Source organism: Periplaneta americana, chromosome 3, assembly GCF_040183065.1.
Source record: "Periplaneta americana isolate PAMFEO1 chromosome 3, P.americana_PAMFEO1_priV1, whole genome shotgun sequence".
Lineage (NCBI taxonomy): Eukaryota > Metazoa > Arthropoda > Insecta > Blattodea > Blattidae > Periplaneta > Periplaneta americana.
In genome coordinates this window covers 2,036,544-2,060,909 of record NC_091119.1, presented here as the reverse complement: position 1 = coordinate 2,060,909, position 24,366 = coordinate 2,036,544, and the positions used below count along the sequence as shown (strand labels likewise).

The following is a 24,366-nucleotide window of genomic DNA, read 5'->3' as shown; positions in this document are numbered from 1 at the left end:
ATTGACTGGAGGAAATTGAATTTACTAAAGCGAAATTGGATTGACTAGAGCGAAATTGGATTGATTAGACTGAAATTGGATTGACTAGAGCGAAATTGGATTGACTAGAGCGGAATTGGATTGACTAGAGCGAAATTGGATTGACTAGAGCGGAATTGGATTGACTAGAGCGGAATTGGATTGACTAGAGCGGAATTGGATTGACTAGAGCGAAATGGATTGATTAGACCAAAATTGGATTGACTAGAGCGAAATTGGATTGGCCAGAGCGAAATGGAATTGACTAGAGCGAAATTGGATGACTGGACTAGAGCGAAATTGGATGACTGGAATAGAGCGAAATTGGATGACTAAAGCGAAATTGGATTGACTAAACAAACCCCAATTGTATCCTTCCGCCATTCGCGCCGCAATTACTGTCACATTGACAGAGAGCGCGTGTGAAGTAAGCACGGTACGCAGTATATTAGCGTAATAAACGAAGTAAAATACAAATACATACTCTACATAGAATTAGTTACTATTAATAGTGTTAATAATAAGTTAGTAAGTTTTAGCAGAACAATCAGTAGCTTAAGCATCATTTATACAGTAGGCTATATTATATACACGGTGAGAGGGCATAACATTGAAAAAAGTGCTGTGATCGCGTTGTGACACTATTACTGAAAAACTGTCCTTTTCCGTTGGCAGACCGTTGATTAAATTTGAACTGATTGCTGCCAATGTTATTCATATCCTTTTCATTGTGCGTTTAAGTTCATGTACTCTTTTAAAGAGTTACGAATAAAAATTTACCGGTTTTTTTTTTCTTTCCGAGCACTATTAATGCTTGTACACGACACGCCGGTAGACTCAGACGTAAAATTCACTATCTCTTTTATCGGAAGTGCTGGATATTTTTCACTGAACTTGTGAAATACATTTAAAATAACTGTTTTTTGGCCACTAGTCAAAGGTTTGCTGACTTGCGTTTTACAAATTTAGTTGGCTACACAGCAGCAGAAGACTCGGCACCTTCAGCCATTTTGTTGCATCAGAAGCGACTGAAGTGCTGCAGCTCTCAAATGCGCATGCGTATGTAATAAACTATTTTAAATTGTAATTATTGATCTCAGAGTGATTAGGCACATTTTATAATCATTTCTATGTTTGGATATTATTATTATTTCAATTACGGAAGAATAACAAGTATATTCAGGGGACATATCTTTAATTCAGTGAAGGGATCTACTTTTTTTGCGCCCTTATTGCTTATACATTGTGCTTCGGTGTCATAACCAATGAAACGCGAGCTAGTCACATGGGTTTGTTTTGGCGCGGATAGACTCTACCTAACGCATGTTCCTTCCTTACCGGTACCTAGCCTAAACACTGCGTACCGGAAATGAAGAGGTTATAGACAACCCAAAAGATTTAATAAATCTCCTGTCACTTTTTAGTTCAGTTTCACATTCTTCATTCGCTTTTCTGCATATTAGTTTGTTTGATATTCAGCGTTATTTTTCATGGGCTAACTTAATTGCAACCAAATAATTAATAATGTTATTTAAATCTGTGCTATAAAAAATAACAACAACCGTTGACATTGTGTCGCATATAGCTAATGGCAAACAATATCGAACTGAGTGCAAAGACTCTATAGATCGAAATAATGACGCTGAATAAGTCAGAGTTTTCTTTTAATTATATTAAACAAATTAATAAGGTCCATGTTTGCCTATCAATCTAGTATTTATTTATTTTTCAGAATATTATTATTACATTATTTTCAGACCCAGTGTTTGGCTTAGTGTTGCAATTACAGTGCTCACAAAGGACGAATAATTCCTTACAGCTGAGTATTATTTCCATTCACAAAAACTTTGAACTTCAAATGACCAAATTTTGAAATATATTTCCAATGGCTTTCGTGAAATGTTTCACTAGCAGCATAATCGATTGGCGTTGAAGTTGTATAAAAAATGGAAAAACAGGACAGAAAAGATGGATATATTAATTTACAAATTACAGGATTGAATTCTACAGTGAACTTAAAAACTTAATTAGCCAATTTATTGCAGAGGTACATGAGTCGCTTTCACCAATCGGCATCTGATTTGGAGACTTTTATGGAATAGAAAATCTATAACTTCATAGATTGCTGTAGAATTTATCTTGAGTTTAGTTGAATGTAATTTAGTAAGAAATGTAAAATGGAGTACAACGTAAAACAAAACAAATGACTTGGCATTTAATTTACATGAATGGATGTGATAGAAATTGAATTTAAATTGGCTGAATGAAATTGAATTTTAATGAAGTAAAGAGGGAGTAACAATATAATGGAATGAAAGATAGTTAAAAGTAAATAATTGGGCGGGCTTCAAGTTGGATTTATTACGTGTGTCACCTCTTGTATCTTCATCCACAGGATGACGCCAGGTACAAGAAAGAATTGTCATCTGGCCTTTTCCCCTGCATATTCGCTTCCAGACGTGGTTCCCCTTCCTTTTGGATGGATGTTTGAACTCAGTCTAGTCCATTTTCCCTCCTCTTCATGCCCCATGCTTGAGATTTGAAGGCGGAATAAATTTATATTCAGAGAAAATAGGAATTAAAACTTTGTTGTTGCCAATAGGAACCACATGAATGTCAATGGCTGGCGAGGGAAATCTGTGGTCGGCCACGTAGCAAATGCTAATGTGCTCCCAGCAGACAGATGCTATCCACTGCACAGCCGCTAAACACATTCATCTTAACATTAAAACCTGCGCTGACATTTATAAAGGGGGTAGTTTCGTACCTTCTCTGCTGTGGCCATCAGCTTGTTAAGGAGGTGGTCCAGGTTCGAGTCTCGGCCAAATCTTGGATTTTTCATTGGGAAAATCTATATTAACACGTATGGCGGACTAATTACAGTTGGAACTTTTATACAAATCTGGCTTTCAGGTAGTAGCTCCCTGTAAAGCAGGTTTGAATAATTTCAAGGAAAAATTGTGGCCGACCCCGGAACAATTTTTCCTTGAAATTATTGAAACCTGCTTTACAGGGAGCTACTACCTGAAAGCCAGATTTACGAGCGCTGCTCATTCGGTCTCAAATTTTGTTAATACTACTGTATCTTCTTTTTATATTGCTTGTATTATTTTATTTGTATTTATCTTTGTTTGTTTTTGTAATTATATTTCTTTATTCTGTATATTTGAATTTAAATATTTGAATTTAAAGTATAATACATTCGTTACTGGAGGTACGTTAACAGAAAGCCACAATTTAAAGTCACACAGTATTGTGTGCACTCATAATTGAGTTCTGGCGTCTTGTCAGCTCATGTGAGTTGTGTGGATATAAAGAGAAAAATTGTGACGATGTGTGTGGTTCCTGGGGTAGCTCAGTTGGTAGAGCGTTCGCGCGCTAAGCGAAGGGTCCCGGGATCGATACCCGGCCCCAGAACAATTTTTCCTTGAAATTAGTTGGAACTTTCCTCAGTATTTTCTCCATTCCACTCTCGTATTCCTCAGTATTCCTACTGTAATCGGCGACATGAAGAGAAGGCTTGTCTGAAGCTATTCAGAATTCCCTATATTCAGCTTGGATTCATAGCACACCTCAGCGCAGTTGACCGGTACGGGTTGGAATGCGTTTACCTGGGGGTTAGTATGAGTACAGTGGATTATCGATTGGCCTAAAAGCCGGTTCATCTTCGCATAGATGACTAATCAGTCAATAGAACATCTACATGATTTTTGTTTATTATACGAGTAAATCCTTTGATACTTTTAAGTTTGTACTAGAAGTTCTGACATTGCTTTACTTCCGGAAAAAATTAAGAACATGATATTACATTTTCATTAATAATTATATTTGCATATCTCTTGGTACAATTTTCTTCTTTTCCACACCTCAGATTTCAAAGACTTTTAATCATATAGACTTAGAAACAGTAGAAGACACTCAAGCTAGAAATAATAAACATTCAATTGTTTCCTCATGTAATAAAATTAGGTCATAAAAGTTTTAATATATTATATCAATACATACGACAGGGTAGCATTATTAGACGTCTGGTAATAGAGCCTCAAAATGTCATTAGTTTAGCTCCAATAATTATTTGAAAAATTATAATTTTTCTACATAGTGTATTAGTAACTTCGAAAATGTATGTTTCTAAAAACAGTATATAAATTTAAATTTGTTTTATTATTGATTATAATGGCGCCATGATTTGAATAAGCGTTTTTTAAAATGCCTATACTTTTGGAATACATAGACCAGAGTGCTGCATTGGAGTTAAATCGCTCGCTTGAACTCGGTCGAGTGTCGCACCCTCGAGTGAGATACGATCGGTCGTGATACGCTCGTAATAAATAGAAGCACAGTACAAGGTCATCTCACCGAGATGTCTTATCTTGTATGGAAGGCGACAGATAAGATACACATATGTTTTGCTCACACGGTAAAAATAAGGCTTTATTTTCTGCGTTTATGACAAACGTTTAATGGAACAGTCAATGGAACGTACCAAAACAGGAACATGAAGTTATAAATAAAATAGTATGAAAAACTTCGATATACAGCTATTATTGCTAATTAATAATTATTCAATATTTGATTTACCACATATATAATATGATAGGTCCATACATAGTGTTCCGCCTATATACTGCGACAATGTAGAAACGTTTTACAAAATATTATTGATATAGCAGTAGATTAATAACAATATTAGTACAGAGATAACGTCACAGAAAATACAATAAAACGAATAATCATGCTGCACAACTGTTACAGAGCAAAGATTGATACACTAATTATTGGAAATTATTATTATTATTATTATTATTATTATTATTATTATTATTATTATTATTATTACTAGAAAACTTGATACAGTTCTTGCATTATCGTGATTGTGTTCTCCGTTTATAATAATTACATTTACATCCATTAACATCTATCAGATGTGGCAAAAACAAAATCACTCCTGTGTGGGGAAAAAAAAGCATTTACCTACAATATTTATATTACATTTTAAAGCAAGTTTTGTAGTTGTACTATGGAGAGGTTAGTTAAACACTGCAAAGTTTTGAAATGATAAACATCTATGACGTTACTACACAGTTCATCACTGTAACAAGAACGATTGTCTAACGCTCGGCTTATACCGTTCGAGGATTTATCGGTCGTGAAAATTTTACCCATCATGCATGTGCACTACCTATCGGATTATGCTATGAACTACTTGGCGCTCGAGCGAAAACGTCCGATGCAGACCTCTGGTATAGACCATACAGAGTTGTTGAGAAATTGACGTTTTTTAATATAAACCAAATAAAAAATTGAAAATATTTTATTAAACAGCCGACATTTGAAAACTATGAAATGAAACGGAATTTGTTTAGCTTCGTGTGGTTCCTATCTTAGTCCTCGTATAAAACTTGTTATACAGTTAAATTTTATTGGTTTATTTAATACTGTATCTAAAGTATTGGAATTACAGTATGTAGGTTATATTGGATATGACAGGAAATTAGTATCTAAAACTTTCCACTTTTCAGTCGTTATTTTAAAATTAAAAAGCTTAAAACCTTATTCTGAGAGCAAGAATGTGCTCTAACTTTATTGTACGGTGTAAAAAGTTAACGCTATTCACAACATGAAATTTCACGGAGGACAAAAAGATCCGTAATCGATACTTCATTAAAACATGCAACAAGATGGGGTCCTTTTTTGTATCATGGTCTGGCTTCAATCCATAAAGAAATAGCTTTAGGCATCCAATTTGTGGTGCTCTTGCTTTGTAGACACCTTTCAAAGGGAGAAGAACATTCTGGCATTTTCATCGGAGAAGATAGTGGAGATGATATGTGGCCTCCAGACTGGATGTATTTACATACAAACATTCATAAGTCTCGCAGAACGATGCAAACCGTGGAGATCTTAAAAAGCCATGGTATACACTGCATAAGCAATATGGTGTATTATAGAAGACATGAACGTATCCAGTCAATATTTCCTTAAACATGCCACGATGTGAAGTTCATTCATTAATAATTTACGACGCTTTCGGCTGGTTGATATTCACAGCTTTTAATTTGTACGAGGTTGCATGGTAGTGACGGTTTTGAAAAGAGAAAATTGGTCTTTTTGTTCTTGCATCGAACATCAATATCAACCATGTTTGAGTTCGATTAGTGAACAGGTTCTAAATTATTTTTCGTGGAAAATTATCTGGCATGCAACACATACAGGGTGTTCAGAATGAATATTCGTAATTTTCAGATACAGTAGAGTAAGCTCAATGAAAAATGTATAATAATAATAATAATAATTATTATTATTATTATTATTATTATTATTATTATTATTATTATTTATTTATGTATATCTGTCTCTGTCTATATCTATCTATCTATCTATCTATCTATCTATCTATCTATCTATCTATCTATCTATCTATCTATCTACCTACCTACCTACCTACCTACCTACCTACCTACCTACCTACCTATCTACCTATCTATCTATCTATCTATCTATCTATCTATCTATCTATCTATCTATCTATCTACCTATCCATCCATCCATCCACTTATTTATTTATTTATTTGACAACAGCCATTGGCCAATAAAAGTCCAGCACAATGACACAATTAATACATTAAAATGAACAACTATGGTACAATTACATACTTGAGTTAATAACAAAATATAGAACATAGATTACAATAATTAATTTACAAGAATTAATACTATAAATTATTAGGGAAAGGAGTTGATACGTACTACCAATTTGTGTATAAGGATTATGCAAATAATATTAGCAAAGACATTGCCATGTTCTAATACTTCTATACATTGAATGGATCGAAATCGCCTACATGTAAGTTAGCATGTTTAATACATCTGGAGACCGGCGAGGAAGATTTAGAATTTCTAATATAGAAGAGTTTGTGATGTCTCATGTCCTTCATAGGAATACGAAGGCTGGCACTGTTTAAGAAAGATTTACAATTAATGTCACCTTTAAGGACCTTGCATAAGAATAAGTAATCGAGATCATGACGTCTGGCATACAGGCTTCGACATTTAAAGTGCTCGCATTTTTTATCATAGTTATACGCAGAGTTATTAGGCAGGAATCTGTACGAACATAATGAAATAAATTTCCTTAGAATATTTTCCAGTTTTTCCGAATCAGAACTAGTAATAGAGTTCCAAACTACAGATGCATATTCGAGTTTCGATCTTACTAATGTACAGTATAGTATTAATAGAGAGTCAGGTGTTGAAAAAGAATAAGTAATTGACCGAATTATTCCTAACATTCTTATAATAATAATAATAATAATAATAATAATAATAATAATAATAATAATAGTAATAATAATAATAGTAATAATAATAATAATAATAATAATAATAATAATAATAATAATAATAATAATAATGCAGTGTTCGGCAGTGCTTTCGTTTCGTGATATAACGATAAAGAGGAAAGGAGGATTTTAAAGAATCTCCATATGAAATGTCACTGGCTACTTTTCGTAATAAAAATTTAGACGCTAGTCTTTCATGGGTTAGGTTACTTTAACTAAATAGTCAATATCTTGTGGACAGATGTAGGGGAAATAGAATTTGTGTACCTTTACATTTAAGTGCCATGTCGCCTAGAAACCATAGATATTCAGATTGTATTCGCTTTATCACCAACCCTGATCTGCGATTATGGGCTATTCCATATGAAATCGATCAGTAAAAAGCCTCGCATTTTTTTTTATATTCTAATTTTTTCCCTATTTATACAAGGTGCTGAAGGGAGTGCATTTTCAAAAATATACTATCGAAAGTCAAACGGTTTTCGTATTATTGAGCGACAAATTTAGCGTATTTTATAAAAAGAAGTCTCTTTCAGCGCTCAGAACTCTGGAACCATTTACTGCAGAAAATTGAACGGGAGCTCATTTTGAAGCTGACATTTGGTAGATTATGATAAGAAGTAATCCTTATTTTTATTGTATACAGAGAGACAGATCATCTGATTTTACTTACTTTTAGACTTTTTGCTCATTTGTAAAAAATGTAAAAAATATTGAGAAAAAACCTTGCATCATTAAGAGGGATTCTGCATTGTTTGCTTAGTGGTACGGCAATAAGTTTCGAGGGCATTAAATAGATTATTTTCACACGCCTGGACTTGAACGGCGCAGTACCGCACGCACTGGCCGATAGCTGAAGATAAGCTAGCGTTGGGCTTCTTTTTACTCCTGTGTTTATGAAAACTTGTGATAAAGCTAGCACAGCTATGCGCTTCTAGACGACACATCACATGTTTGTCTCCTGGCCTTGCTTGTCTCAGCTAGCTCCCGTCTCACAGTCAGCTGGTTAGTTCGCGCGCGTACTATTTATTTTCTTTATTTGATATTTTCAAGACTTTCTTATCAACATACCATCAGTAAAAAATATGTGTTTATTTGTACTTTCAATGCGGAATCTAACCACATATTTTAAAAATATTTTTTCTTGGCCAAAGGCGTCTTAATGAGGAAAAATCTAAATTTCTCCATTTCCATAAAAAGTAAGAAAATCTGTTTATATGTCAATATAAACTTTAATTTCTCAGCATCAAAATAAACAATGATCTTGATCATTGGGTGAAAGGGTTTCGGAGCCACAACAGTTAAAAGTTGCTAATTTTATGAAAATACGATAAATTTAAATATTTTTAATTTAAACACTATGAAGTTCTGATGCCTCAAACTTTACACAAAGCATTGTATCACAGTTCTCTACGTACAAAAAAGTTTTATTGTATTTAGAAATTGTAAGGTGAATTTTCTTTATATTTCGGTCGATTTGAGATGGAATAGCTCTTATGCATTCTCTTCACCATCCAACGCTATCTATAATTACTTATCCTCTTCATAATCCAAGTTCATCTGAGACTGTCCTCTTAAATCGCTGGTTTCAAACACAGTTCTCTTGAATCGCTAATATTATCACGTAGAAATACTCTCCTTCACAGATGCTATTAATTATTGTGTTTATTACACAAAGCATTTCACGTGTTACACAGGTCGTACTGTAATGCTATAATGTGGACTTCGAATTGTCAATAAAATTAAACGTCCCTAAAATTAACTATAAAAGGCTGGTTCCATGAAAACGTTCTTTCTTCATTTGCGAGATTAAAATGGCGACAGGCAGTTGTCGTCCACTTTACTGTTTCATGTTTACAGTGCATCGCAAGGGCTGCTAGAAGCAACATACAGCCATTTCCACACCCCGTGCTTCCATTATCGCGCCTTATGTTGAAGGGGACGCGTCCCTCTCCAGAACATAACGAGGGATGAGGGTTAGAATTGCTGTTGCCGTAAACAGTATAGTGTTGACCTCTGAGTGGAAGCTACATAGCAAGGAGACATGTTAGCCAGGAGTTACAAAAACGGACGCAAAGTAGTTCTAACTAAACTAAAGAAAGTAACTTGAAATTTGATATAATAATAATCCGTGGCGCTACAGCCCGTGAAGAGCCTAGACCGACCAGCAAGCTGCTGGCCTCACGCCCACATGCCGAAGCAGAGGTGGACGATCATCCAACCAGAATGGAGGTATCGTGTGGTTAGCACGATCATCCCTCCAGGTCGTTATAGCTGGCATTCGCAACCGGATTACGCTACCTATCGTAGCTCCCCAAGTGCATCACGATGCTGGGTGGGCACTGGTCCCATACACTGGCCGAAATTTCATGAGAAAATTTCTTCCCCCATGAGGACTCGAACCAGCGCGAATTCCGTAACGCGAGTGCTAGGCAAGATGCCTTAGACCACGACGCCACGGCGCGGGACGAAATTTGATATAATGTTATCTGAATTAGTTACTTAAATTTTTCACCATTGGCTTCATGCCTTAGGTCGTTTATCTCATTCATCACTGTTTTTGCTTTTATAATTGGGTTATTTTACGACGCTGTATCAACATCTAGGTTATTTAGCGTCTGAATGAAATGAAGGTGAAATGAGTCCGGGGCCCAGCACCGAAAGTTACCCAGCATTTACTCGTATTGGGTTGAGGGAAAACCTCAGAAAAAACCTCAACCAGGTAACTTGCCGCGACCGGGATTCGAACCCGGGCCAGCTGGTTTCGCGGCCAGATGCGCTGACCGTTACTCCGCAGGTGTGGACCTGATTTTCGTGAGGGTTGTGAACCTGTAATATAAGGTACAGTCATTAAGTTTCGTGGACTGTTGTATTGCACCATAGTACAAGATCTCAACACACACTTAGATGGATCCACATCGTTTCTAAAAATTAGTCTCCGTTGGCCACTATTCACGTCTGCCAACGTTGGTACAGCTGAAATAAATTGGCAGAAATATCCGATCTTGTGGCAGTGGTGATCTCCTCGGCCGACTGAAATCTGCGCCAACTTAGCTTTGCTTTCAAGCGGAGAAAGACAAAGAAATCGCACGATGCGAGATCAGGCGAGTGTGGAGACTGCGGCAGAACGGTGACCTGCTTCCTCTTGGGCAAGCACAGATCGAATTGCAGCAACTACCAGTTCTTTCTACGCCAAATCTCAGGACGCTTACGACGTATTGAATCATGTAGATGGCGAAGGATCTTTACAGTTGATCCTTGTGGGATGAATTCCATGTCAACAATTCCCAATGAGCCGAAAAACAGATCAAGCATCGCCTTTGCTTTTGACCTGTTCCTTTTCGTATTTCCCTTTCGTGGCGATAATGGCAGATTGTCGTTTCAGTTGCGGACCGTACAGAAAACACCTCCTGTTATGATTCGGTTGAGAAACGTCTCATCGTTCACCGCAAATGGTCATGCGGTCGTCACGTTATAACACGCGCCATGTGACGTACTGCTGCTGCGAGATCATCCACCGACTGGAAACTGTTGACGTGCACCAACGTTGCTACGTCTTCTACCTTGCGTTCATTTCGACCGACCACTACGCTCATCCTCCTTCAAACTGTCTCTGCCACTTAAACACGTCGGACAGGTTTGTCTATGGGTCTTTTCATAGATAAAATGACGAATCAGAATAATTCAGCATGTATTACTTTTATAATAAGACAACTATTGTTTCTCTATTTCATATCTTTAAGTATTCTTTTGCTGTCTGATATACTTCTTCATTATGTGATCGAGTGCGGCTTTGTTTTTCAAAGGCCCACCTAGGACAGATTTCTGCCTTTAGGCTTCAATTTGCACCCTCTATGCCATACCTGCACAAACAGCGCTCAACGAGCGCGCGCGCTTCTTGGGAGCGGGAGAGCCGTGTTTACCGCTCGCCGAAACGGAGAGGAAGATACGTCAGAATGACATAGACTTGATATAGGTAGAGGAGAGGGAAACGACCACTCGGTTATCTAGTGGAGTGCAGTGTGTAGGCCTATTCTCAGTAACTGTTTCACGTTGCTTACCTACTGCTACAGTACAGTATGGAGGAATCTAAAAGACGGAACATAACATTTAACATTTAACGATTTACAGCTCGAACTTACTGATCTTCAATGTGACCTAAGGGCTAAAGATCGTTTGAATAATACTACTAGCCTGGTTGAGTTTTACAAGACTAAACATTAGCAATAATATCCACGACTACACAGGCTGGCTGTGAAAATGATTGATACGTTTGGCTCAACATTTATATTTGTGAGCAACTGTTTTCTATAATCAACTTTAATAAAGGCAGACATCGAACATCTGTAACTGATGTTTCATTACGATCAGTAGGCTACTGTTCCTTTCAGCTGCCAACAGCATAAAACCTTGTTTTGATGTACTCATAAATAAAATATAACAAAATGATATTGTACATTTAAGTAGCTATAGAATTTCTATTATTTCTGTAAAATAAATATTTCTTTATTAATTAATAATAGTCCAAGATAGTTTTGCAAACACTGAACGGGAATTCATTTCATAAGCACTCGTAATAGTACTTCCTTTTGTGTATATTTTGTACGAGATCACCCTTATACAGAGCGCAGCTAATATCTGCATTCCGCTCATGAGCTGTGAGTCGGCTCGGAGAGCGCAAACCTTGTGCAGGCCTGTTTATGCGATGATTGTCCAGTCCGACAGGTGGCCAGGGTGCATCGTGAACCCGGTGCTGACAGATGGGATATCCTGCCTCAGTCACAAGACCTAGGTCACATACTCAGGCGAGTATCAGAACCCGTAGCCCTTCGAAAACTCGTACACACTCTATATGTTGGTGGAATGATGCGGGAACGCTTGTTTCGTCCACCAGAAATCCATCACGACCTGGTCAGGGATCGCACCCGGACCAGACTAGCCCGCTATCGCTTCAGCTACACACCTGGCACGACCATTATTCCTTTCCTTTCCTAGTGCTTAGGAAAATATTTGGGGCTAAGAGGGATGAAGTTACAGGAGAATGGAGAAAGTTACACAACACAGAACTGCACGCATTGTATTCTTCACCTGACATAATTAGGAACATTAAATCCAGACGTTTGAGATGGGCAGGACATGTAGCACGTATGGGCGAATCCAGAAATGCATATAGAGTGTTAGTTGGGAAGCCGGAGGGAAAAATACCTTTAGGGAGGCCGAGACGTAGGTGGGAAGATAATATTAAAATGGATTTGAGGGAGGTGGGATATGATGGTAGAGACTGGATTAATCTTGCTCAGGATAGAGATCAATGGCGGGCTTATGTGAGGGCGGCAATGAACCTCCGGGTTCCTTAAAAGCCAGTAAGTAAGTAAGTAATATTCATTAACATAATCAATTATCGATTTCATAAATTCAGACTTATTGGATTTTCTAATCAAAAGATGTTAAGGAAAGAAAAGGATAAAAAATAAATAAAGAAGAAAGGCACAATAAATAACATTAGGAGTGTAGAAGGGAAGTGAGAAAGAAATTGATGAAGAAAGCAGTGGAGGAGAAGGAGGGAGGAAGATAAAAAAAGGAGAGAGAATCTTGAAAGAAATTTTAATTATTGGTTCTAAAATATCAAACAAAGCTTTTGTCATACGGTATGTAAAATGATTAAAAAATATACACTACAACGTGAAATTACATTAATTAATTCATTCAACAATTTTATTATAACATTGCATTCTGGGATATTGCACGATGTAATATGATGCAGTATCGTGCATAATATAATAACGTAGAGTACCTCAGAACAATTGGTTTTATGAATCTCATCTCCTTCAAACATTGACGTTTTGAAAGCGAGGATGTGTGAATTTTATGATCCTGAACAAATGAAATATCACTCGGGTGGCTGAATTTTGTTTGTGATTTCAACCATATCGGATGAAATTATCAAAGTTACATGAACACAACCAACACGTAAAAACCATTTAAACTTTATGCACGGTGTGAATGCGGCATAAAAATACGCCAGATGCTGCAGTGTACGTGTTTACACTATGGTTATAAATCATTGCAAAAATTGAGAAGATCTTTCACCCATTACATTAAAACGACTTAACGCATGTGCTTGGATTTGGAGGAAGGTTGGCAGAAACAGCTACTAATTAAATGTTATGTTTGCGTTTAAAATATTACGTTTTTAATAATAATAATAATAATAATAATAATAAACACTGTGTGTTGTATGAATACTTGATGATAAAGAAACAAGTGCAGTGAACATAGGAAAGTAAAATAAGATAGTGAATCCTTATTTCTGACTTAAACGACCTATACGTAGAAATGTCTTACCTAACTCGAAATACAGTATCCTATCTTTCTTACTTACTGGCTTTTAAGCAACCCGGAGGTTCATTGCCGCCCTCACATAAACCCGCCATTGGTCCCTATCCTGAGATAGATTAATCCATTCTCTACCATCATATCCCACCTCCCTCAAATCCATTTTAATATTATCTTCCCATCTACGTCTCGGTCTCACTAAAGGTCTTTTTCCCTCCGACCTCCCAACTAACACTCTTTATGCATTTGTGGATTCGCCCATACGTGCTACATGCCCTGCCCATCTCAAACGTCTGGATTTAATGTTCCTAATTATGTCAGGTGAAGAATACAATGCGTGCAGTTGTGTGTTGTGTAACTTTCTCCATCCTCCTGTAACTTCATCCCGCTTAGCCCCAAATATTTTCCTAAGCACCTTATTCTCAAACACCCTTAACCTATGTTCCTCTCTCAAAGTGAGAGTCCAAGTTCCACAACCATAAAGAACAACCGGTAATATAACTGTTTTATAAATTCTAACTTTCAGATTTTTTGACAGCAGACTGAATGATAAAAGCTTCTCAACCGAATAATAACAGGCATTTCCATATTTATTCTGTGTTTAATTTCCTCCCGAATATCATTTATATTTGTTACTGTTGCTCCAAGATATTTGAACTTCTCCACCTCTTCAAAAGATAAATTTCCAATTTTTATATTTTCATTTCGTACAATATTCTGGTCACGAGACATAGTCACATACTTTGTCTTTTCGGGATTTATTTCCAAACCTATCTCTTTACTTGCTTCCTGTAAAATTCCCGTGTTTTCCTGATAGTTTGTGGATTTTATCCTGTCATATTCACGTCATTCGCATAGACTAGCAGCTGATGTAACCCGTTCAATTCCAAACCTTCACTTCTCTGATTCAGAAGTACTTTGATGTTTGCTAGTAGGTACTACTAATTACTACTGTTGCTACTGCTGCAACAATTTTATTATTATTATTATTATTATTATTATTATTATTATTATTATTATTATTATTATTATTATTGGAGGAAAACATCTAGTAAGAGGACACAAAACAACACAAGATCTTATGAATTAGGATAATGACAGCGATCGAGACAAGAGATATGTCAAAATAATAAACGTTCTGTTACGTCACATCCCCGTTACGTTAATGTAGGAACAAACCTCTATTGCTGGATTCTATCGTCTGTGTAATGCAAATAAGCAAGTGACTTCTTATACTTTAAATATTTTACTATTCGTAAAACCCCTCCATTATCAATTAATTGCTTTGTTATTTATTTTACCCTTTTCAATAGGCACCATGCCAATTGTACTCTCGCATTTCCAAGATTCAGGTTGTTCGGTCTCATGCTAGCAGTTCTACTGATCCAAGGCAAACTGCAGAGCCAGCCCCTTGCTACATTTCCAACGTATCGGAGTTTCTCCACAGGATTTTATGACAACCTGTATTGTCTTTCATTCTTATTTCTTTTGCATTCTGCTTTTATTATTTTTACTTTTTCTTATGTACGTCTTTTCATCTTTTCTTCCTTCCGTTTTCTCTCCCTATTCTTTCTCTTCCTTTTTTTCTCATTTCTTTAAATATTATTAATTTTCCTTTTATTCATTCTTCGTCTTTTTACTTTTTCTCTTTCATTTACTTCGTTCTCTTTCTTTATACTTTGCATTGTAATCCTTTCTGTTTACTTGACTTCATTAATTTCTTTCCTTCTTTCTTCATTTCATTTCTTCAATTTGAATATTTTCAACCTTTTTCTCGTACTTCCAAACTTTCTCCCTTTCTATTTTGTTTCTTTTTTCTTTCTTTCTTTATTTTTATAAATCAATAAAAGATGCGGCAAAACATCCTCCCTAATTTAAAGTTTAAATAAAAAACAGATGGATCAAAATAAGGAAACTTTATCAATATGAATGGTATCTTAACAGTGGGAATTTTTCATTTTTTTTTAATAACGCGTCTCTCAAGTGGTGTCCTTCACTATCAATGCATTGTTGAATGCGACTTCGGAAATTCTGCATCACTCTAACTAGCATTTCTTTAGGAATAAGACCAATTTCTTCCTGTATTGCATTTCTTAGGCCTGGCAAAGTCCTCGGCCGATGTTTGAACACCTCAGCCGTAAGGTGCCCCATAGAAAAAAAATCGCAAGGTGCAAGGTCTGGTGATCGTGCTGGCCAGGGAACTTCGCCACGTGAAGAAATTAAGCGTCCGGGAAACATCTGAGCAGCGACAACGGTATTACCACTTACCAGAAACGATACCACGTAAACACGTTCTTAACCCGTCCAGTCCACACCTGTGGAGTAACGATTAGCACGTCTAGCCGCGAAACCAGGTGGCCCGGGTTCGATTCCCGGTCGGGGCAAGTTACCTGGTTGAGGTTTTTTTGCGGGGTTTTCCCTCAACCCAATATGAGCAAATGCTGGGTAACTTTCGGTGTTGGACCCCGGACTCATTTCACCGGCATTATCACCTTCATCTCATTCAGACGCTAAATAACCTAGATGTTGAAAAAGCGTCGTAAAATAACCTACTAAAAAATTAACCCGTCCACGGCATGGACGGCATGAAATTCGTTACAGATTACAATTTGCACTAATTGAATGTCAATTCCGTGTATTCAATGTCCTATTCAATTCTTGTTGTTTTGCGCATGATATTTGATGTCGCTGTGGCAACGCATGTAAACGTAAATTTCCGACTGTTTAGATACAATTCATATTAATACAGTTTCCCTATTTTGATCCATCTGTTTTTTATTTAAACTTTAAATTAGGGAGGATGTTTTGCCGCACCCTTTATATTTTATATCTTGGTCGTCTTGGTGCTCATGATTGCCGTCTGTCATCTATTTCGAGCAATGAAATGTGTTCTATATTTGAGTAATTGTCAGGCCTATTCATCTTAGTGAATGTTGACATTTTTTCTGTTCTCAAGTGATGGTACGACAAATTTGACTACGACTCTATGCAATGCATTTGAATCATGGAATTTTAGTTTCAATATAAATAAAACACAATAAGACATTACATTATTTTGTTAACATTTATAATGTCGCGACGGTAGATACAGTCGATCTCTACAAACCAGCCTTCTGCACTCAGGGCAAGCAGCAAGCTATCTCCCGGGTTATGTCGCTTCAGTTTGAAGAGTTGCGTGGGTGTCTGTGCGTGTATGGATGAGGTAGGTGTTGGTTCACACGTTTTCCTCATTCATCTGCAGTAAGTGTAGCAGCTTAATTAATACAACCGGAGGGCGTGGGGTAGAGCTTCTTCCAGTGTAGGCGTGTTTTCTCTTTGATCCTCCCGCCGTGACAGAAGGCATTTCCGTCTCAGTTTTGTCCATGTAATTGCTCTTCATTGTTTATACAGCATTTTCAGGTGTTTGTTTTTATACGAAGAGTTTTTAATTATCATTCTGAGGAATTCGCATTATTCTAGAGTATTCACCAGTCAGTGATGAAGTTGTCAGTTTAAATGCTGTTTGTTAGAATTATCCTACAATTTGTCAGCCTATGGTATAACATATAATTAAGTAATGTTTCATAGGATTTTACTGCTGATATTTTAAATCGTCAACGTAATGACATTTGTATAAGTACGGAAATTCCAAACCCACTGAATGAAAATTAGAACTGTTGATGGACTAAAAATTGTGATCTGTTAACCGGATGCCTTTTATGGATTAATCTAAGTGTAATCGATTCCAAATAATATTTGAACAAAAATACCTGACATATCATTTTAGTAGACTATAGTTTCATAATTATGCTATGAAAATAAAATTTGTGTAAATTTATTGATGTATATCGGAAATAAATAGTAACAAGTAGATGGATGGATGGATTTATTGAGTAATATTATACATACAAATTTTATATTATCATAATTTTGTCTAAAATCCAATGCACGGGTCTTCTGACCATAAGTGCTTTGTACCCAAAACAAATCCTCCTTTGTAGGTTCCCCCCCCCCCACCTATGATTACATCCAACTACTCTCTAAAAGAACACATATTAAAATGGAAATGGCACAATAAAACACATTATATAATATATCCTAACCTAAAAGACATAAAAGTTTACAGTTGGGTGGATACTATTATCCCTTCCTCAGTTCGCGTCGCAGACTTCAACAGCTGCAGCTCTAATCTGTCTCGCCATCAAGAGGAACAATCCAGTCTTTTGTTCCCATTCTCTATTCCCCATGAGGTCAAGACATGCAAGCGAACTCCTATTCTGACTTAGCATCGAGGGTGGTAAATATTTTCTCCGTACATGTTCCAACTCGACACACAGTAATAAAATATGCTTATAGGAATCCTTTTCTTTGCAAAGCGGACAAAGACGCTCCCCTTCTTCGTTGACAATTTCATTACCCTTCCATGCCCCCAATCTTAGCCATGCTAAACCTGCTCTGCTGTCTTTGTTACAAGAATTTAGTCACACCTCTCCCAGTTAAGCATGAAAGTGACACTGATATGTGTGCACAAATTTAAAACACAACAAAAGTTCGGATTTCGCCTATTTACAGTGACGTTGACAACCCTTCACAAGTCCATTCGTTATTTCAATTTCTTTAACACAGCATACAGACTTCACTATCAGGTGCTCCAATGTTGACTGACAAGGTGCAACATTAGTAGGCCTAGATCCACGTTGGAAATAACGAATATAAGATGATATTGGAGACTGTTGTGCTTCTACTGTGAGTGAACGACTTTCCGCATTTCTTACAAAAATATATTTCCCTGTACGTCACCTTTCCATAATCGTTTAATTTAAATCAGAAACTTTCACAAAGTTTTCTAGGCAACGCTTCGTAAGCTTATGTGTAACCAAAGTTTACAGATACTGCGTGCAACAGTGGACATACAAGCAATCATGCACAATCTTTGAAAGTGAACTGATAATATATAGTCACTCAAAGCTGAACCTTGACGGTTTCATAAACAGATAATGCAGGAAGTCAGGTGCATGCTGATGAAATACTTTAACTCGAAGCGTTGACCCTATTCCAATTGTAAACTTCCAGCTACATTCGGATCGTTAGTTTGATGAGGACAACAAGTGCGCAACAAGGATTCCATTGGCAATACGTGACATTCACCTCACTTTGGGAAACCTTGAAAATATTTAATCAACAGTAATCTCACTAGAGGTTTTGATTTATCTAGAGAAAATCAAAACTCGAGTGGGATTTAACTGACTATTACACGATTAGAAGAAAGTATATAAAGATTAGAAGTAACAAAGTACTCCAATACAATAAAATATTAATTGACTTACGAAAATACAACTGTCTTCAAATGTATTATTGTACCATCTCAGCATTACGCTAGATGGCAGTAGTGTTTTATGATTATGTTTTCTTGTTATCAGTTGTGCCAACTATGGAATCTTCATTGAACTCTGTAGAAGTTACTAGTCAAGAAGGCTTTGTTGATTCAGTTTCATTTTTGTTAAAACATTTGCATTCCACTTCAATCATCCGGATCGCAGTAATCAACGTCACTTGACAGATGATTTTCAATAAATCTTAGTATTAAACAATCTCTGATACGTTACTATTCATAATATCATATAGCAGAAGCTATAACATAACTTAAATAATATAAATAAGTGTTAGAAAAGCTTTAATTAGGGATGATGAAATAAACAAGAAACATTTTGATTAACGATGATGAAATAAAAAATAAACATGAATAATTTTAAAAGAAACAATTATTGAAAATACAATTTTCAAATTTGAATGTTTTAGTGGTTAGTGGTTCAGTTGATGTTATATTGGACGTGTGCGTAAAAGAAGTGAACTCGTTGATGAACATGGTGTATCCCTCAACTTATTCAGAATTTCCGAATGGTGCTCTTCATATATGACCAGTGATCTTTATTAATTCTTGTTCTTGAATGCCAATGCGAGTCATATTTGAAAGCGCTGTGCATCGACTGGAGTGGTTTGTAATTTTCTGTTTTTTTTTTAGCAACAAATGCTAGGGACGCGATAAAATTGTGCGATAAGCAGCCATGATTGGTTGAAAGACGTCCTATCGTATCGTTTTATTGGTCAAAAGTAGTGTGACGTAGTAAAAGTGTAATAGTCATTGTAAATCTAAAGGGTACAAGCGGGGGAATCGAACCCACGCTCACGTGTTGCCTCAGTCTTTTAGTCCAGCTCGTTACCATCTGAGCTACACTAATGGCATGATGTTGGTGATAATGATGATCGTGTTGATGGTGGTGATAAGTGGACAATATCTGATCTTTTTGGCTCAGGATCAGGCGTGTTCAAATTGCATGGTAAATAGTGTAACGGAAGTTTTCTCGGAATAGCTATTCTCGTCCACACTATAATCACTCCAGTAACTCTCCGTCATAGTATAACCTCAGGTTGAACAAGTAAGCGGCTGAACTGTAACATATCCCTTCGCGCAGAGAGTTGTGTACGGAGTACTTCGGCTTTTATTTATAGGAAGAATTTTTGCATGGCCTGAACTTTCAGTGTGTCATTTTTAGTCCACCCAGCTTCTGTGGAACTTAATATTGGAACTCTTTCGGTGACTATTTTGTTTATATGACGTCATTCCATTTTCGACCAATGAAGTGTAATGAAATTTTGAATTCCAACCAATTACAGTCAGACTTTGCGATAATTTTTGCAGCTAGATTTATCGCTATCAATTTATCGCATGGTCGTTCTTTTGTTTAGTCGTTGTCGCCAACTGTTTCCCCGTAAATTGATGATCATGAATACATTAAGATGCAACTACACGGTTAAACTTTTCTTTCAACTTTAAAGCAATGAATGCAAGATTGATATTTAATATTAATTAATATATTTACGCAGTGAAACGACGTTCAAAACGGTGCACCATGTAGACACAACATCTTCATGCATCTTAATTGAACGTACCTTTTAAACTTGATTCTTTCAATATTCTTCCCAGATTGCACGCATACGCGATTGGAATATTGAACTGCGTAGATGCAGCTTTAGTTCCGTTACACACTACAGCGAGAATGCGTTTGTCGAGCTATAAAAAATGCTTTCGTGTAGCACTGATTGTAACGGTCGAAATAAGACACAGCTGACATTGGTCCTGCTCCCACAGGTAACTTAACCTATAAGTAGCCTATAAAATTTGTATTTTGTGAATGCAATGAAACAATTAATAGAAAGTCAGATGTTCAAATTTATGTAACATCATCGCATATCAAACCCAATGACCTTGCATAGTAATAATAAGGTCTTTTCATCAAACTGCCTTCCGTATGGCGTAATAAAATTCGTGTTTTAATTAGGCCTATCTATACAGAGATGGCTTCACTGTGTAGCAACATGTCTCGCTGTGAATACATAACCATTGGTATATAGCTGTCCCCACTGTTACTGTTAAATTAAATTATGATTTCAGCAGATAATGAAAATGTATTTATGTTATAATAATAAGAGAAAAGTGCAGTACATGTAATTAACATTGTTAAACCTGTATTTCGCAATTGGCATTACTGACCAATAACATAGAATTACTTTATTACAGTAATCGATATTCATCTATGAGTATTTCAACTTCACAATGTCTGAATAGGTTAAGTATTCGTTAATAAACAATTATTAACATTTTGTGATCGAATTTTAGGGATATATTATTTACATTTTTATTTCATTCACGAAATAGTCCTAATAAATGCCACTTGAGGTCTGAGATTTATCTGGGAAATCTCAGACCTCTCGTGACATTACTACGGATAATATCTCCATTTATTACGGATTCCCTGAAAACATGGGATTTTTATTCCTATCCTTCTGTATACTTTACATGCTGTAGAGAGGTCATATTTGAACACAGATTAAGGGACTAGAATGTATCCTTCACGTGCAGGGAGAGTGATGGTTCAGCACGCAACGCTTACCTTTATACCAAGACTCGTCGTCCTCGTGGGAAATGGCTTCACGTCTCATTAGCAGTATATCAAATGCTGTGGAGCTGTAAAGTGAATACTTAACTAATCTTGTTCAAAGCTGTCGTGGAAGAACGTTTTAAGTGGCACATTGCTATGTTGTCATGTTAAACTGAATTATAACTCAGATGTCAGTAATGAAGTAGATGTGGAACTAAAAGAATGCATGGAAGTCAACGAAGTTACCGAAAGGAATTGTAGAAGATACATGTCTACAGATACAAAATTACGCCTGCATAATACGGCATCCATTCCGAATATAAATCCAAATTACAAGCAACCCGAATGAGATTTTTACGTCCGCTTAATTTTATACAGATTCGATAAATAGTAATATGCGTTACAAGAGCGGTATGTTGAAGTTTTCATGTTCGAGGAAAAAAGTTTGAAAAAGCGAAACGTAGTTGAGCTTTTTTAATTTCCGAGAATTGAAAGAAAACATACCGCTCGTGTATCGTACATAATTTTGTGCGAAGATCGTTTATTACAAACCTGAAAGATGAATTTCTAATTAGTTGCAATGAAATCTCCATCTTGGTTTCTGTTCAATGACGGCAAATTTGCAAAACAAAAATATCTATCTTCAACATTGTTGATTTTAATGTTTCTGTGTTTAATATACTCCAGCAGGCCGTGATATAAGTCTGTCTTTTTTTCCCCCAGTCTATGATGAGTCTGGAATCTTGTTGATTTTTTCACAGCTTCCTTAATGTTACTTGCATCACGAATGAAGTAACTTTAGTGGGGTTGTAGAGTTTACTTAATTTTTGCAAATATTTAAAAACAATAATTAACAGTGCAATTTAGGTGAAATTGCAGTGATAAGTTTCCAATTTATAATTATTACTATATTGAACGTCTCTAAAAATAATATGTTAAAAGCCTAAAGCAGTAAAATCAATATGTCACTTAAGCGGTAAGAAGAGGGGAATTGTTATGTGTGTTAGGTTGGGAATACTGAATGTGGAATTTTAGGCTTTCCGCGGATTGGTTTTGTGCGGAAACCAAGCAAATACGCACGATCTCGCACAAAAGAGAAATACAGACATTCGAGCGTAATTAAAAGTTTCAAACACTGTCGAAGATGGAAAGCTATATTATGAGAAGATCATGTACAAAAAATGTGATCAACACGTTCAACAAAGGAAGCATTCCAATATCGACTTCAAGGGCACCGAGATAGATGAAGATCAAGCAACATCAAGAGCGTCTTGAGGTATCGGAACAGGTTCAACCGAGCCTGAGCCTAAATGGATCATGTTGATGATGCATGACCTAGTATTTCTTAATTCGTATAGATATTTGCTCCTTTCTGCTTCACAATTGAGAGGAATACCGACATGATATGTCTGAAGTAATTTCAGTGCAAACACTTTTACTCTTTTGTTGTAGATTATTTCGCTGCCGCCTATACTCCATTATCACCTGATAATTTGTTCACTCTTTCACGTAAATGCTGGCATAGTTGCGCCCCACGGTCAATTGGGGGGCCTAGGCATGGCATAGTTGCGCCCAGAAGAAATCAGGTAGCAGAATGGACATGGCATAGTTGCGCCCCGATGAAGTCAGGTAGCAGAATGGACATGGCATAGTTGCGCCCCACGGTCAATTGCGGGGCCTAGACATGGCATAGCTGCGCCCAGAAGAAATCAGGTAGCAGAATGGACATGGCATAGTTGCGCCCCACGGTCAATTGGGGGGCCTAGGCATGGCATAATTGCGCCCAGAAGAAATCAGGTAGCAGAATGGACATGGCATAGTTGCGCCCCGATGAAGTCAGGTAGCAGAATGGACATGGCATAGTTGCGCCCCACGGTCAATTGGGGGGCCTAGGCATGGCATAGCTGCGCCCCGATGAAGTCAGGTAGCAGAATGGACATGGCATAGCTGCGCCCCGATGGGCATAGTACACATGAAAGTGATTGAAATAAAAAAAATAAATTAGGCCTACTTAAAAATATTATATTGGTAGCTGCACTGAAATCAGGTAGCATATGATCAATTTTGCTATTTAAAATAACACTTTTTTATCGATCACAAAAAATACATGAACTACGGTACAGAGTTTCGCAAATCGAAATTTAGAACCATTGTTAATTATTAACCTTTACCCTTCTCACTAAACTTAACATTCATTTTAAATTAACCTCACTATACGCCACAGACGGTATGAAAATCACTAATAAAATATCAAGATTGCTAAGGCCCCATATTCCAACGGCTCACTCATTTGAATTTGTCAGTTAATAAAGTACTGCCAACTTCATGGTGTTCATTTTAACGGTAGGCTATCGATAATCGTTGCATGAACAGTAGAAAAACAGTTAATAAAATACTGCCAACTTCATGGTGTTCATTTTAACTGTAGGCTATCGATAATCGTTGCATGAACAGTAGAAAAACAGTTACTAAAGTACTGCCAACTTCATGGTGTTCATTTTAACTGTATGTTATCGATAATCACTGGATAAACATTAGAAAAACAGTTCATAAAGTACTGCCAACTTCATGGTGTTCATTTTAACTGTAGGTTATCGATAATCACTGCATAAACATTAGAAAAAACAGTTAAAGTATTGCCAACTTCATGGTGTTCATTTTAACGGCAGGTTATCGATAATCACTGCATAAACAGTAGAAAAACAGTTAATAAAGTACTGCCAACTTCATGGTGTTCATTTTAACTGTAG

At 36.5% G+C, this 24,366-nt stretch overlaps 1 protein-coding gene and 1 non-coding gene across 2 annotated transcripts in view; one reads left to right on the top strand and one right to left on the bottom strand.

Annotated features, from left to right (window-relative positions):
* LOC138695751 (allatostatin-A receptor-like) overlaps positions 1-24,366 on the bottom strand; it is an 865,724-nt gene that overhangs the window by 61,613 nt on the left and 779,745 nt on the right. The gene's annotated exons all lie outside the window — the stretch shown is intronic.
* On the top strand, positions 3,363-3,435 carry TRNAS-GCU (transfer RNA serine (anticodon GCU)). The gene has a single exon. It is a non-coding gene; the product is annotated as a tRNA-Ser (tRNA).